Source organism: Somniosus microcephalus, chromosome 14, assembly GCF_052327205.1.
Source record: "Somniosus microcephalus isolate GS21.2 chromosome 14, FLI_Smic_1.0, whole genome shotgun sequence".
NCBI classification, from domain to species: domain Eukaryota; kingdom Metazoa; phylum Chordata; class Chondrichthyes; order Squaliformes; family Somniosidae; genus Somniosus; species Somniosus microcephalus.
Genome location: NC_141000.1, coordinates 656,605 through 673,940, shown reverse-complemented (window position 1 = coordinate 673,940; position 17,336 = coordinate 656,605). Strand labels below are relative to the sequence as shown.

Genomic DNA, 17,336 nt, shown 5'->3' with positions numbered 1-17,336 from the left:
AACGAAAACCCGTATGCATGTTACGTGGAGGAGCAGAGTATTTGTTTCCCCAAACCACCTGCCTCAGCTGCTACATTAGGCTACCCTGCTCTCCCTCTCACAGTAAACAGAACTAGAGGGCAGGCAATCCAAGCTTCCTCTTCTATATTCTCTGCAGTAAGACTATGCTTTCTTTATGGAATGAGCAGTGATCACATATGTAATGATATCAGCAAATAGTGATGGTATTTGCCTGTTTGATTATGATGCCTTACCAGCATATTTGCCTGATTGATTACTTATGCCTGACCAGCAGAGGGCATGTGACAGAGACAAGCAGTTTAGTTTTACTTTCGTTTTAGATGGATCTGTAAGATGGTGTCTCCTGTAAATGCTGTTAACTGAGTTGAACAAACTTTAGATAAAAAGACATCTCTTTCATGAATGTGTCGTCATTGAACCCACATACAAATCGACACATGGTGTCAGAAGTGATTGAAAGAGATGAAGAGGAAAAATCTGAAGTTAAATCAGCTCTCCACATATTAGCAAGCCAAAAGAGAACATCGTTACTTACCATTGGAGAATAGCTAACGAAGTGAAAAAATGGAAGGATTACACCCACTGGCGAAGCTTCAGTTGACAGGTAATGTGGCTGAAAATTGGAGGAGGTTCAAACAACGTGTTGGGTTGTATTTAGCGGCAATCGGAGATGACGAGAAAAGTGATAAAAAGAAATCGTCAGTGTTCTTACATGTTGTGGGTGATGAAGCGCTGGAGGTGTATAATAACTTCACATTCGCTGCTGATGGAGACAAAATGAAGCTAGATAAAATAATGGAACAGTTTGAGGCCTACTGCATACCTAAACGTAACGTGACGTTTGAGAGGCACAGATTTTTCACATGTGTACAGAAAACGGGAGAGACTATTGATCAGTATGTGACTGAACTGAGAAACAGAAGCAAATCGTGTGAATTTGGGGGACTGACAGACTCGCTGATAAAAGACAGACTGGTGTGTGGTATTCCAGATAATGGTCTAAGGGAAAGACTGCTAAGAGAGCAAGATCTAGACCTGGGAAAAGCCATAACACTGTGTAGGGCTAGAGAGACTGTGAAGTCGCAGGCAAAGGAGCTGTTCAGTGACAGTAGCTGCAACGTGGATGCAGTGAGAAAGAACGGATACAAACCGTTTAACAAAAAGAGCGCCAATGTGAAAAAAGAGGCGTGGCCAGCGAACGAAAATGAAAGGGACAATCGAAAGTCATGTAGTCGATGCGGTACACAGCATACACCAAAAAAGTGTCCAGCATATGGTAAAACATGCAACAGTTGCAACAAAAACAACCATTATGCCCGTTGCTGCAAGAACCAAGCGCAACAAAGCAAGGTCCATGCAGTAGATGAAAGCGAGATAGAGGAGTTCAATGTAGATGTTGTGTCTGAAAACAAAAAAGAAAAAAGAGACTGGATGTTGACACTAAAAGTGAATGACATACATATTCCATTTAAATTGGATACTGGAGCACAAGTTAATGTGATATCAGAGACTGATTTTAAGAAAATTAGACCCAGACCAAAGATACATGGAATAAAAGTGAAAGTGACAGGATACTCAGGTACTGATATACCAGTGAAAGGAAGATGCATTGTCAAAGTAACACACAAGGACAGAGAGCACACGCTAGCATTAATCGTGGTGCCAAAGGATGTGCAAGCCATACTAGGTTTAAAAGCCTGTGAGAGACTGAACCTGGTAAAGAGAGTCCTCGTTGTGGAAAGCGAAGGAGAGACAGTCTATGATGAACTCATGAAAGAGTACAATGACCTATTTAAGGGTCTAGGCTGCATTCCAGGAGAACACACGATCAGAGTAGATAAAAGTATGCCAACGGTCACACATCCATGCAGAAAAGTTCCGTTTGCTCTTCAAAAGCAACTGAAGGCAGAGTTGGACAGGATGGAAAGCCTGAACGTGATTCAGACGATAGATGAGCCAACTGAGTGGGTGAGTTCCCGTGTCGTTGTGGACAAAAAGAATGGAAAGCTCAGAATTTGCCTGGATCCAAGAGATCTAAACAGAGCAATAAAGAGAGAGCACTTCAAGCTTCCTACACGTGAGGAAATCATGTCACAGTTTGCAAATGCAAAGTATTTCAGCAAGTTAGATGCATCATCAGGATTTTGGCAGATGAAATTGGACGAAGCAAGTTCAAGACTGTGCACGTTCAACAGTCCATTTGGCAGATACAGATTCCTAAGGTTACCATTTGGCATTGCCTCAGCTCCTGAAGTGTATCACAAAACTATCCATATGATCTATGAGCATCTGGAGGGAGTTGATACATCAATGGATGACATCATAGTATGGGGAACCACGAGAACTGAGCATGACGAGAGACTGAAAAAAGTGCTGGAAGCAACAAGGAAAACAAACCTGAAGCTGAATAGAGAGAAATGCCAGCTCGGGGTGACAGAACTGACATTCGTGGGAGATATCCTTAGCAGTGAGGGCATCAGACCAGATCCCAGAAAGGTGTCCGCCATTGAGAATATGCCAAAGCCACAATGCAAAAAGGACGTGCAGAGGTTTAATGGAATGATCAACTACATGGGGAAATTCATATCCAACCTCTCAGAAAAAATGGCGCCACTGAGAAGACTAACTGAAAAGAACATAGAATGGGAATGGAATCATGAGCATGAGAAGTCATGGAGCGATCTAAAGAAACTGCTCACAGAGGAACCAGTTCTGAGGTTTTATGACCCAGCGAGACCCATCAAGATATCATCAGATGCATCACAGAGTGGGCTCGGTGCCGTTCTTCTGCAAAAATATGACCACTGGCAACCTATTGCATATGCATCGCGCTCAATGACAGACACGGAGACGCGATATGCTCAAATAGAAAAGGAGCTGCTCAGCATCACATACGCCTGTGAAAGATTTCACCAGTTTGTGGCAGGACAAGCAATCAGTGTAGAGACTGACCATAAGCCCTTGATTGCATTGTTCCAAAAGCCACTAAATAGCTGTCCGCTTAGAATACAAAGAATGATGATCAGGCTGCAACGCTATACACTGAATGTTGCGTACACACCGGGTAAGCTGATGTATACAGCAGACACGTTGTCCAGAGCTGTTGACCCAAGTGAGCCCGCAAACACCAAAATGGATGAAAAAGTGAACGCCTACGTGGACATGGTCACAAGTGCACTGCCCATAGCAGATGCAAAAATGGAGCTCATAAAGACAGACAAACAAAGATGAAACAATGAGACGACTGAGGAAAAGCATCTTGGATGGATGGCCCAACATGAAGCAAGACTGCTCACCTGACATGGCAGAGTACTGGAACTGCAGGGCGGAACTATCAGTGGTCGAAGACATCATCTACAAAGGAAGTAAAATAGTTATCCCAAAGAGTCTGAGAAAAGAGATGCTAAAAAGGATCCATGGAGGACATCTGGGAATCGAAAAGTGTAAGAAAAGAGCACGAGAGGTGATGTACTGGCCACGAATCAACCAAGATGTGACAAATGAGGTGTCAAACTGCACAATATGCCTGAAATATCGAGCAAGCAATCCGGTAGAACCACTAAAGCCACACCCAGCGCCAGACAGACCTTACCAGAAGGTAGGCGCTGACCTATTCGTATGTCAAGGGAAGGACTATCTTGTAGTCACAGACTATTACTCCCTGTATCCAGAGGTTTGTAGACTGTACATCACCACTGCAGATGCTGTGATAAGATGTATGAAAGCCATATTCTCCAGACATGGCGTGGCAAGCGAGGTCTTCGCAGACAACGGACCCCAGTTTTACAATGCAAGTTTCCGACACTTTGCCAAAGAGTGGGACTTTGTCCACACAACGTCAAGTCCTCACTTTCCACAGTCCAATGGACTAGTGGAAAAATCGGTCCAGACAGTGAAAAGACTGATGTACAAGGCAAAAGACAGTGGAACTGACTTCTACCAAAGCATGCTTGCATACCGCACAACGCCGCTTGAGTGTGGTATGTCACCAGCCCAACTCCTTATGGGACGTCGGCTAAGGTCAAACCTACCCATCCCGGAGAACCTCCTGAAAACAAAAGAGGGGGAGAAAGTGAGGAAGTTCAAAGAACAGAAAGAAAAGCAAAAGTACTACTATGACAGAGGAACACCAAACCTACCTGAACTCCACACTGGTGACCAAGTAAGGTTCAAAGACAAAACAAACATATGGACTCAGAAGGGAACTGTCCTGAGTGAAGTTCAACCAAGATCATACACCATTCAGACAGATGAGGGTGCTGTTCTGCGAAGAAATCGTCGAGATCTTCTCATGGGACCAGCCACAGCAAGTCAAAAGACTGATACTGTTGAACAACCTGATCACACAGCAGGTCAAAAGACTGATACTGTTGAACAACCGGATCACACAGCTGAGAACCAATCATCTGAGGCAACAACTCAGGTTCAAGGACAATCAATCAGAAAATCCTCAAGACACATGAAGCCTCCTGAGAGACTCATTGAGCAAATTTAAGGACTATTGTTATAGAAGGAAGTAATGTTATCTTATTCTTTCTTCAAGTTCTAGTGTATTTACATATTTCATGTGAACACACAAAGCAAGGTTAAAAAACCTTGATCATGATAATGATAATGTAAGTTCATTAAGTGTTACAGTTAAAATGCAGATTAATACAAAGAAAACATGTTGTTAGTTAAAAGTAAAATACTTTTGTTTTAAGAAAGGGAGATGTAATGATATCAGCAAATAGTGATGGTATTTGCCTGTTTGATTATGATGCCTTACCAGCATATTTGCCTGATTGATTACTTATGCCTGACCAGCAGAGGGCATGTGACAGAGACAAGCAGTTTAGTTTTACTTTCGTTTTAGATGGATCTGTAAGATGGTGTCTCCTGTAAATGCTGTTAACTGAGTTGAACAAACTTTCGATAAAAAGACATCTCTTTCATGAATGTGTCATTGAACCCACATACAAATCGACACAACATACGATTAAATTTTGTTTTATAATGCTCCTGTGAAGTGCCTTGGATGTTTTAATATGTTAAAGGTGCTATATAAATGCAAGTTGTTATTGTTGATGTGTTCAATAATGTCAATCCGTTTGAAGTGGGGAGAGGGGTCTTTTTAACTCCCTATGCAGCCAGCAATTGCAAGGGTCAACAGATAACAGCTTTAGGAAGTTAAGCTGCAACAGGGCAGATGGCTGAGAGAAAGTTATCCGATTCTTGTGAGGGGTTTGAAAAGCTGTAAATAATTACCTCAACATAGGACAGAACCTTTTCACAAGTGTAAATACTGATGGAAAATCATGCCTTTCAACCCAACCATTACAAACATCTGAATTTTAAAGCTCTAAGTAGACCAGAAAACACCTTTTCAAAAATGAAACACAGAAGCATTCCTTGGACTTTAGTCAATGCATCTACAACATCATGTGACGAGGTGCCTTACACCACTTGGGTGAGGCTGGACTGTTGAACAAATGAGTTAGTCAACAATCTCTCATTTACAGAATTTGTTCATGTGAGGACAGAGATGAACTTCCTCTCTCTCCCCAAAAGGCCACTTGTGATCCAAAATAGGATCTTTTTAATAATTTATCTCAGTGCTGGTCTAAATTTCTACCTCTGATACAGAACACCTGTAAATGCAGTACTTTAAAGCTGGCAGCTTGGGGGTTAACTGAAGCAAGGAAGGAGTTCCCATGATTGGCAGTTCAAGTCAACAGTAAATGTCAGCACTATAAAATGGTATTTACTATTCTCACCGTGCTAAATGTCAGAGAGTTGGAAATTTAGATTAGCTCCATTGCAAATTATTACAGCACATGATTGCTAGGGTTGTACCTAAACATAACTTCTAAGATAATAGACACAATTTTCTGGAGAGAGGGGAAAGCCACTTTGTGTAGATATTGGAGCTATGAAAGTGCTTCAGCATTTTTACCAGTCTAAAATACAACTATAGAAACCAGAGGAAATAAAATTTGTTGAGATTTTAGAACACATGCGGATAGAGTACTCCATAAATACAGAATGTATTCCAGTCCAGCATGACTCACAACACTCACTTATATCGGCAGCACTTCCAAATTACCGCTTGCAAGATGCATCCCATGTTTGATAGCTTGCCATTAGCAACCCTTCAAATACCTGGCATAAGTTAAAAGGACTACCTCTTCACCGACTCCGACAATAACCAGGTCCAAAATAATGGAGACAATGCTCCCTAGAAACAAATACACATGTATGAGACTGCCTGTTAAAAGTTATATTATCACCATTATATTAAGTGATCTGGTAACATGGGTCCTTTTGCTGTGTAAGCTTCCAGCTATACAAGCTTTTTTCTTAATGTTCGTAGGTCTGCCTTGGCCTGTGAATCAGACAGTACACTTTTAAAAGATGGTACTGCTAAGCCCAGCAGCAACCATCCCTCCCCACCCAGAGATCCAGATTAGTCCCAATCCTTTCCTCTTCCCTCACCCCTAGTCCAATGTCTGTGCCCGTATGTCCTACTTCCTATTCCCCAGCTCACAGTGCTGGTGAAATCGGTACTGTCAGATTTTCAGATTGTTTCTACTGCAAATGTCATAGAAAATTGCCCAAAGTAGGCCAAAAAATATTCATTTTAACAATCAAAATGGAACATAGGACAAACCCATACCATTTTGTGAAACATCATCTAACACTGCTCCAGTCAAATTGCAATAAATAATTTCTGCATCTTCTATCTCATTACTGTGTTGTCTCCAGCTATGCAATATTTTCTCTGATTCCTGATTTCTTTCTGTGGTCTCTATATTTTGTCTTCCTCCTTCACTCTTTCTTTGTACTATTGTCTCCCCATTTCTCAGGTTGTCGTCTGTATGTGTGTGTCTCTCTCTCTCTGCAGTCTCCACAGTATCTGCTCTCTTCCTGCTCTCTTTTGCTGCAATCTTGAATATTTCTCTCCTCCCTTGTTCCGTCTTCAATATTCTAATACATTTATATAATAGCAAAATACTGCGGATGCTGGAAATCTGAAATAACAACAGAAAATGCTGGAAATACTCAGCAGGCCAGGCAGCATCCGTGGAGAGAGAAACAGAGTTAATGTTCCAGGTCTGGGACCCTTCATCAGAACTGGAAAAAGCTGGAGATGTAACAGATATTGGGCCAGTAATTCCTGTCCCAACGCGTGAGTACGGTCGGGGTACTCACGCGTCTGGCCGGAGGAAATGCCGGTTTTCAGCATGCACAGCGCATGCGGGGAAAACCGGCATTTCCTTCCTTCTGAACGAAGGGGTTCAGAGGCAGAACGTGCGCGACTGCACAGGCAGCGCGTGCGCAGTAAAATTCCTTTTTTTTCTCAAAGTTGCGCGAGTGTAAAGGCCTCCGGTCTTTACGCGTGGAAAAACAAGACGTAAGTATTTAGTTTTTCAGGTAAGTGGGCTTTTAGTACAATGTAGAAATTTTTTTTCCACAGGTTTGTTATTTTTAAAGAATTTACAGGATGGTAAGTTTGGTTTTAGACCCTATTTTTTAAAAATTTATTTTTTTCAAAAAAATTGATTAATTGTTTAAAACATTTTAAAAAACTTATTTATAGTTATTATAATCAGTGGGATGTTTTTAAAATTTTTATTTAAAGTTAAAGTAGTGTTTTGGCAGCCCATACTTTTCATGCGTTTGACAGCTCTTACTGTCAAACTCATGAATGAGTTTCCCTCCCCTGATTGGCTGCACAGTGCTCACCTGATCCCAGCCGGCACATCGCACTAACTACACCGCTGGATCAGGTTAGCACATCGCGCCGACAGCTGAACCGGGCCTGTGACAGGAAATGCAAGCAGGCCCGGGCTTCAGATGTCAGCGCGCAGGGTGAGTGCAGATCGGGGGCTTGCACGCGCGGCAAGCCCCCGATCTAATTTCAGGGCCAATAAGCAGGTGCAGAGACAGGGGGGCGGAGGGGAGGAAGGAATTGAAAGAACATCCTGTACTTTTGTAAGAGGCAGGAAAGATAAAATGTTGCAAATGGGAATGGCAAAAATCATACTGCATGAAAAATGGGGGCAGGGATAATTATCTGAAATTGTTGAACTCAATGTTGAGTCCGGCAGACTGCAAAGTGCCTAATCGAAAGATGAGGTGCTGTTCCTCGGACTCTATGACTTACGTTGAGCTTCATTGGAACAATGCAATAGCCCGAGGACAGAGAGATCAGAGTGGGAGTGAAGCAGTGAATTAAAGTGACAGGCGACCGGAAGCTCAGGGTCACCCTTACGGACTGAACAGAGGTGTTCCACAAAGCGGTCGCGCAACCTGCCCCCATTTTTCATTTTCATTTGCCATTCCCATTTGCAACATTTTATCTTTCCTGCCTCTTACAAAAGTACAGGATGTTCTTTCAATTCCTTCCTCCCCTCCGCCCCCCTGTCTCTGCACCTGCTTAATATCTGTTACATCTCCAGCTTTTTCCAGTTCTGATGAAGGGTCCCAGACCTGAAACGTTAACTCTGTTTCTCTCTCCACGGATGCTGCCTGGCCTGCTGAGTATTTCCAGCATTTTCTATTGTTATTATTCTAAATACATTTGTTTTCTTCTGAGTGTTCATTGTTTTTCTCTCTCTCTCTCTCTGCAATTTCTATTCTATTTTTTCCTGTCTCTCCCTCTTTACAGTTTCAGTAACATTTTTCCTCTTTCTCTGGGTGTATTTCTATTCCTGTTTATTTCCTCTATTTACAGTTTTGAGGCTATTTTCTCAATTTCAGGAGAAACTCCTTACCCAGAGAGTGGTTAGAATTTGGAACTTGCTACTGCATGGAGTAGTTGAGGTGAATTGCATACATACATTTAACGAGAAGCTAGATAAGCACATGAGGGAGAAAGGAATAGATGGATATGTTTATGAGGTTCGATGAAGAGAGGCGAGAGGAGGCAAGTGTGGAGCATAAACACAGGCATAGACGTGTTGGGCCGAATGGCCTGTTTCTGTGCTGTAAATACAATGTAATACTTTGTAAGTTTGAGATAACCTCCCACTTTTTCTCTTGGTGTCTCCTTCTGTTTTCCATCTCTCGATTTGCAGGTTTTCCAACATTTCTGTCTCATTCTTTGATTTCTTTAATGTTCTCTAATCTCAGTCATCCTTTGTGCTCAGTCCTGTCTCTCCTTACCCCTCAGTCCCCGTCTCTCCTTACCCCTCAGTCCCCGTCTCTCCTTACCCCTCAGTCCCCGTCTCTCCTTACCCCTCAGTCCCTGTCTCTCCTTACCCCTCAGTCCTGTCTCTCCTTACCCCTCAGTCCTGTCTCTCCTTACCCCTCAGTCCTGCCTCTCCTTACCCCTCAGTCCTGCCTCTCCTTACCCCTCAGTCCTGTCTCTCCTTACCCCTCAGTCCTGTCTCTCCTTACTCCTCAGTCCCTGTCTCTCCTTACCCCTCAGTCCCTGTCTCTCCTTACCCCTCAGTCCTGTCTCTCCTTACCCCTCAGTCCTGTCTCTCCTTACCCCTCAGTCCTGTCTCTCCTTACCCCTCAGTCCTGTCTCTCCTTACCCCTCAGTCCCTGTCTCTCCTTACCCCTCAGTCCCTGTCTCTCCTTACCCCTCAGTCCTGCCTCTCCTTACCCCTCAGTCCCTGTCTCTCCTTACCCCTCAGTCCTGCCTCTCCTTACCCCTCAGTCCTGTCTCTCCTTACCCCTCAGTCCTGTCTCTCCTTACCCCTCAGTCCCTGTCTCTCCTTACCCCTCAGTCCTGCCTCTCCTTACCCCTCAGTCCTGCCTCTCCTTACCCCTCAGTCCTGCCTCTCCTTACCCCTCAGTCCCTGGCTCTCCTTACCCCTCAGTCCTGCCTCTCCTTACCCCTCAGTCCTGTCTCTCCTTACCCCTCAGTCCCTGTCTCTCCTTACCCCTCAGTCCTGCCTCTCCTTACCCCTCAGTCCTGCCTCTCCTTACCCCTCAGTCCTGCCTCTCCTTACCCCTCAGTCCTGTCTCTCCTTACCCCTCAGTCCCCGTCTCTCCTTACCCCTCAGTCCTGCCTCTCCTTACCCCTCAGTCCCTGTCTCTCCTTACCCCTCAGTCCTGTCTCTCCTTACCCCTCAGTCCTGCCTCTCCTTACCCCTCAGTCCCTGTCTCTCCTTACCCCTCAGTCCCTGTCTCTCCTTACCCCTCAGTCCTGTCTCTCCTTACCCCTCAGTCCTGCCTCTCCTTACCCCTCAGTCCCTGTCTCTCCTTACCCCTCAGTCCCCGTCTCTCCTTACCCCTCAGTCCTGTCTCTCCTTACCCCTCAGTCCTGTCTCTCCTTACCCCTCAGTCCCTGTCTCTCCTTACCCCTCAGTCCTGTCTCTCCTTACCCCTCAGTCCTGTCTCTCCTTACCCCTCAGTCCTGTCTCTCCTTACCCCTCAGTCCTGTCTCTCCTTACCCCTCAGTCCTGTCTCTCCTCCTTACCCCTCAGTCCTGTCTCTCCTTACCCCTCAGTCCTGTCTCTCCTTACCCCTCAGTCCTGTCTCTCCTTACCCCTCAGTCCTGTCTCTCCTTACCCCTCAGTCCTGTCTCTCCTTACCCCTCAGTCCTGTCTCTCCTTACCCCTCAGTCCTGTCTCTCCTTACCCCTCAGTCCCGGTCTCTCCTTACCCCTCAGTCCTGTCTCTCCTTACCCCTCAGTCCCTGTCTCTCCTTACCCCTCAGTCCTGCCTCTCCTTACCCCTCAGTCCTGTCTCTCCTTACCCCTCAGTCCTGTCTCTCCTTACCCCTCAGTCCTGCCTCTCCTTACTCCTCAGTCCCTGTCTCTCCTTACCCCTCAGTCCCTGTCTCTCCTTACCCCTCAGTCCTGTCTCTCCTTACCCCTCAGTCCTGTCTCTCCTTACCCCTCAGTCCTGTCTCTCCTTACCCCTCAGTCCCGTCTCTCCTTACCCCTCAGTCCTGCCTCTCCTTACCCCTCAGTCCCTGTCTCTCCTTACCCCTCAGTCCCTGTCTCTCCTTACCCCTCAGTCCCCGTCTCTCCTTACCCCTCAGTCCCCGTCTCTCCTTACCCCTCAGTCCCCGTCTCTCCTTACCCCTCAGTCCCTGTCTCTCCTTACCCCTCAGTCCTGTCTCTCCTTACCCCTCAGTCCTGTCTCTCCTTACCCCTCAGTCCCTGTCTCTCCTTACCCCTCAGTCCCTGTCTCTCCTTACCCCTCAGTCCCGTCTCTCCTTACCCCTCAGTCCTGTCTCTCCTTACCCCTCAGTCCCATCTCTCCTTACCCCTCAGTCCCTGTCTCTCCTTACCCCTCAGTCCTGTCTCTCCTTACCCCTCAGTCCTGTCTCTCCTTACCCCTCAGTCCTGTCTCTCCTTACCCCTCAGTCCTGTCTCTCCTTACCCCTCAGTCCTGCCTCTCCTTACCCCTCAGTCCTGCCTCTCCTTACCCCTCAGTCCTGCCTCTCCTTACCCCTCAGTCCTGCCTCTCCTTACCCCTCAGTCCTGTCTCTCCTTACCCCTCAGTCCTGTCTCTCCTTACCCCTCAGTCCTGTCTCTCCTTACCCCTCAGTCCTGTCTCTCCTTACCCCTCAGTCCTGCCTCTCCTTACCCCTCAGTCCTGTCTCTCCTTACCCCTCAGTCCTGTCTCTCCTTACCCCTCAGTCCCTGTCTCTCCTTACCCCTCAGTCCCTGTCTCTCCTTACCCCTCAGTCCCTGTCTCTCCTTACCCCTCAGTCCCTGTCTCTCCTTACCCCTCAGTCCCTGTCTCTCCTTACCCCTCAGTCCTGCCTCTCCTTACCCCTCAGTCCCTGTCTCTCCTTACCCCTCAGTCCTGTCTCTCCTTACCCCTCAGTCCTGTCTCTCCTTACCCCTCAGTCCTGTCTCTCCTTACCCCTCAGTCCTGTCTCTCCTTACCCCTCAGTCCTGTCTCTCCTTACCCCTCAGTCCTGTCTCTCCTTACCCCTCAGTCCCTGTCTCTCCTTACCCCTCAGTCCTGTCTCTCCTTACCCCTCAGTCCCTGTCTCTCCTTACCCCTCAGTCCTGTCTCTCCTTACCCCTCAGTCCCTGTCTCTCCTTACCCCTCAGTCCCTGTCTCTCCTTACCCCTCAGTCCCTGTCTCTCCTTACCCCTCAGTCCTGTCTCTCCTTACCCCTCAGTCCTGCCTCTCCTTACCCCTCAGTCCTGCCTCTCCTTACCCCTCAGTCCTGCCTCTCCTTACCCCTCAGTCCTGTCTCTCCTTACCCCTCAGTCCTGTCTCTCCTTACCCCTCAGTCCTGTCTCTCCTTACCCCTCAGTCCTGTCTCTCCTTACCCCTCAGTCCTGCCTCTCCTTACCCCTCAGTCCTGTCTCTCCTTACCCCTCAGTCCTGTCTCTCCTTACCCCTCAGTCCCTGTCTCTCCTTACCCCTCAGTCCCTGTCTCTCCTTACCCCTCAGTCCCTGTCTCTCCTTACCCCTCAGTCCCTGTCTCTCCTTACCCCTCAGTCCCTGTCTCTCCTTACCCCTCAGTCCTGCCTCTCCTTACCCCTCAGTCCCTGTCTCTCCTTACCCCTCAGTCCTGTCTCTCCTTACCCCTCAGTCCTGTCTCTCCTTACCCCTCAGTCCTGTCTCTCCTTACCCCTCAGTCCTGCCTCTCCTTACCCCTCAGTCCTGTCTCTCCTTACCCCTCAGTCCTGTCTCTCCTTACCCCTCAGTCCTGTCTCTCCTTACCCCTCAGTCCTGTCTCTCCTTACCCCTCAGTCCCTGTCTCTCCTTACCCCTCAGTCCTGTCTCTCCTTACCCCTCAGTCCCTGTCTCTCCTTACCCCTCAGTCCTGTCTCTCCTTACCCCTCAGTCCCTGTCTCTCCTTACCCCTCAGTCCCTGTCTCTCCTTACCCCTCAGTCCTGTCTCTCCTTACCCCTCAGTCCCCGTCTCTCCTTACCCCTCAGTCCTGTCTCTCCTTACCCCTCAGTCCCTGTCTCTCCTTACCCCTCAGTCCTGTCTCTCCTTACCCCTCAGTCCTGTCTCTCCTTACCCCTCAGTCCTGTCTCTCCTTACCCCTCAGTCCCTGTCTCTCCTTACCCCTCAGTCCTGTCTCTCCTTACCCCTCAGTCCCTGTCTCTCCTTACCCCTCAGTCCCCGTCTCTCCTTACCCCTCAGTCCCTGTCTCTCCTTACCCCTCAGTCCCTGTCTCTCCTTACCCCTCAGTCCTGTCTCTCCTTACCCCTCAGTCCTGTCTCTCCTTACCCCTCAGTCCTGTCTCTCCTTACCCCTCAGTCCCTGTCTCTCCTTACCCCTCAGTCCTGTCTCTCCTTACCCCTCAGTCCCTGTCTCTCCTTACCCCTCAGTCCCTGTCTCTCCTTACCCCTCAGTCCCTGTCTCTCCTTACCCCTCAGTCCTGCCTCTCCTTACCCCTCAGTCCCTGTCTCTCCTTACCCCTCAGTCCCTGTCTCTCCTTACCCCTCAGTCCCCGTCTCTCCTTACCCCTCAGTCCTGCCTCTCCTTACCCCTCAGTCCCTGTCTCTCCTTACCCCTCAGTCCTGTCTCTCCTTACCCCTCAGTCCCTGTCTCTCCTTACCCCTCAGTCCCTGTCTCTCCTTACCCCTCAGTCCCTGTCTCTCCTTACCCCTCAGTCCTGTCTCTCCTTACCCCTCAGTCCCTGTCTCTCCTTACCCCTCAGTCCTGTCTCTCCTTACCCCTCAGCCTCTTTATGTTGCTCTCTGTCTCAGACTCTTGGCCCCAACAGGTAAATGCAATTACATTTACAAACAGTTCACCAATCACTTTCTTCACCTACTGAACATGTGCATTTTCAGTCAGTCAACATAGAGAGAGAGAGAGTTGGGAGTTTGCTCATTGAAAATGGGTTACTGTGCAACTCATTGGCTCCAACAGTGGCTCTGAAAGCTTTTTGGACGAAGTTGCGTCATTTCCATTTAATTTGAACTGGACTCCACCAAAAAAAGTTCTCGCATCCTCTCACACCCTTCTAGCAAAGGGTAATGGTACTGGTTCACCTGCAAAAAAGTCTCCTATTCTCTTTTCCCCTTCATTTTTGTTGCTTCTCCTTCATTTGCGTCACCCTCGCCTCTGCATCAGAAGGTTGTGGGTTCAAGTCCCACTCCAGAAATTTGAGCACAAAAATCTAGGTTGACACTCCAGTGCAGTATTGAGGGAGTGCTGCACTGTCGGAGGTGCCGTCTTTCGGATGAGATGTTAAACTGAGGCCCTGTATGCCCTCTCAGGTGGACATAAAAGATCCTATGGCACTATTTTGAAGAAGAGCAGGGGAGTTTTCCCCGGTGTCCTGGCCAAGATTGATCTCTCAATCAACATCACTAAAAACAGATTATCTGGTCATTATCACATTGCGGTTCGTGGGAACTTGCTGTGCGCAAATTGGCTGCCGCGTTCCCTGCAATACAACAGTGACTACACTTCAAAAGTATTTAATTGGCTGTAAAGCACTTTGGGACGTCCTGAGGACATAAAAGGTGATATGCAAATCTCTCTTTCGTTCATTCTTTCTTTCTCTGTCCCAGTCCTTTCGACATCAGTTTCCCTCACTCTTTCGCCTCCTTAATTGTTTCTCTCTCTTCTGGTCCTCTGTTTCTCTCTCTCTCCTAGTTTTTCACTTTTGCTTTTCTCTCTCTCTCTCTCACTTTTCTTTCTTTCTCACCTCTTTACTTCCTCGTTCTCTCTCCCCTGTAGATATTGTTTCCCATTTGCACTTCTTTACTTCTTACTCTTAATCCATACTACAGGGAACTTTCGATTAACCGGCCCCTAAATAACCGGAACGCTCTATCCACCGGCAAAATTCAGGAGTTGGTTCAGATAACTTTTCTTACTTTTTTTACTCCATTTGTTGCTGTGCAAGGGTGTAGCTGAAGCTGTTGCTAAGCTACAGAGACGCTGGCAACTTGTGCCGATTGTTTTGAAGCAACAGGGTTTGTTTATACGGAGCTCTGAGCTCCGTATCTTTTACTATAGCGTTCGGTTATCCGGAATTGTTGATGAACTGGCAACACGTCGGTCCTGTCCGTGCCGGATACCAGAAAGTTTCCTATGTTCCTTTTCTCTCCCCAACAAGTGGCTACTGAACAGCAAGCGGCTACTAACGTGGGCAGGAGGGGATTGTGAAGTATCTGGATGGGAGGGTGGGTGTGGAGTTCAAGATGCTGATAAGCTCAGCAGGAGATGTTTTGCTGTTTGTGGAAGAGATGGGAAAAGTTGTTGGAGGTACCTTTCTGTGCATGTTTGTGATTTTTGATGCATTTTTTACAAATTAATTTTTATTTTTAGGGGCATTTAGTGGGGTGGGTGAGGAACTGCCATGGCAGCTGTATCGCAAGAGAACATTTTGGGTCAAATCTTTTCTTGAACATAAATAAGGGGAAAATTGAAATTGGTGAGAGAAGTTTTGCTTGTTATAACGAAAATAGAAAATGACCAAAATAACCAAATAGAAGGGGGGGTAGGTGGGGAAATGACTTAACCAAAGGAAGAAGATTGACAGAGATGTAGGAATTGCCTCTAATTCCTATCTAAGAACTGAGTTCGACTCAGGCGTTCAAACAAACGAGTTTTAATGCAAAACTAACGAGTTTAAACAGTTTGTACAGGAGAACCACGAAAACAGGTCTTTGCTGGTCGGAGGCTCCACGAGGACTGCCAGGGCGGTCCCGTGGATGGCGTCATGACGTCATCACGTTTCTCCCGCGCTTGGGTGGTCACGTGATTAGCGGCATGACGTCATCCTGTTTACCCGCGCTTTGCTGCGGTCTTAAAGGGACCGCGCTCCGTACATGCAAACAGTATGTACAAACACAGAAATCACTAACAGACTGGTACAGGCTTAGGTTGGAGCGAAACCTCGTTAAAGGGAATTATATACAGTTGCTCAGAGTCCCTCAGTGGCTCCGCCACAGAGCCACACATGACAGTCATAAGAAATGTTATTATAAAGTTTATATTTAAATTAGTAGTCCAGTTGTTACAGTGCTTTGCTAAAGGATGTGGGTGTCTTCTAGGATTTAGAGGGTACAGCTTTCGTTGGGGCTGGTTCCAGTTAACTGGAGCATGTGCAAAAATGCTGGAGGTTAGTAAAAAAGGGCCATAAATAGCACAATGGTACCTTATGAATAAGCACATAGCCATTAATAAGCATCTAATTGAAAACACAAAATTCATGCATGCAAACACTCATTACACAACCTCCTTGTGGCATTCCATGCAAACAGACAAAATATAAATAAGAAGGATGGCATTCGACAAACATTAGGCATGTGTCTGCAGGTTTCCCCAAAACTCTTTCTGTTAGTCACTGCCACAAATTCCAATGCAAAACTAAAGCAGTTCTGTAACTAAACTTCATGCACAGACAGAGAGCTGTCTAACAGTAAATGGAACCTTTCTTCCCTATCAGCAACCAAGCAAGTAATTAATCATCAGGCTTTTGCATCATTCTCGTCATATCTAAATATAAAAAGGAACAATGAGCATTTTTTGGGGCCTGACGAGGCTGGACAAGAGAAAACCATCTGAATTAATAGTTGGTCTGTTGATAATTCCCTAGGCATTCCTCTGCATTTAACTCGGACAAGATAATGATGAAATGTGTTTATGTTCAGTTGTTTGTGGATTCAAATGCATTCAAAAAAAATTAAACCCATCGTAGCAACACGTCTGTTCCTTTAGAAATGTGGGTATTAAATTTACCTGGTTACATCATTTTTAATTGTGAAGTGGTACAGTTTAGTAGGAGGAATAAGGAGGACACCTACTCCTTGGAAAATAAGACTCTAAATGGAGCAAAGGCGCAAAGGGATCTAATGGTACAGATTCACAAATCATTAAAAGTAATGGAGATTAACAGAGCCATAAAAAATGCAAACAAAGCATTGGGGTTCATTTCTAGAGATATAGAATTCAAAAGCAGAGAATTTACATTAAACTTATATAGAACCTTAGTTAGATCACACTGAGTACTATGGACAGTTCTGGTCTTCATATTACAAAAAGGATATAGAAGCACTGGAGAAAGTGTAAAAAAGATTTACACAGGTGATATCAGAACTGAGAGGTTATAACGATCAGGAAAGGTCGAACAGGCTGGGGCTCCTTTCTTTAGAAAAGAGAATACTGAGGGGTGACCTGATAGAGGTCTTTAAAATTATAATGAGGTTCGATAGGGTGGACATAGAGAAGATGTTTCCACCTGTGAGGGAGTCCAAAACTAGGGGTCATAAACAATGTTCCCTTTAATTTTTTTTGGGTGCGTGGCCCTTTAACAGGCTGCACAGTCCATTCACATGTCCACGCATGCGCAGTTATTTCTATTCAAAAGCCAGTGAGCCGGCCTGTGCGGCCATGCAGCTTAACGGTAACATTGGTCATAAATATATGATAGTCACCAA

The 17,336-nt window shown here is 46.3% G+C and overlaps 1 protein-coding gene across 2 annotated transcripts in view; it reads right to left on the bottom strand.

Moving 5' to 3' along the window:
- The window catches only part of dgkh (diacylglycerol kinase, eta), a 532,784-nt gene that overhangs the window by 501,837 nt on the left and 13,611 nt on the right, over positions 1-17,336 (bottom strand). The gene's annotated exons all lie outside the window — the stretch shown is intronic.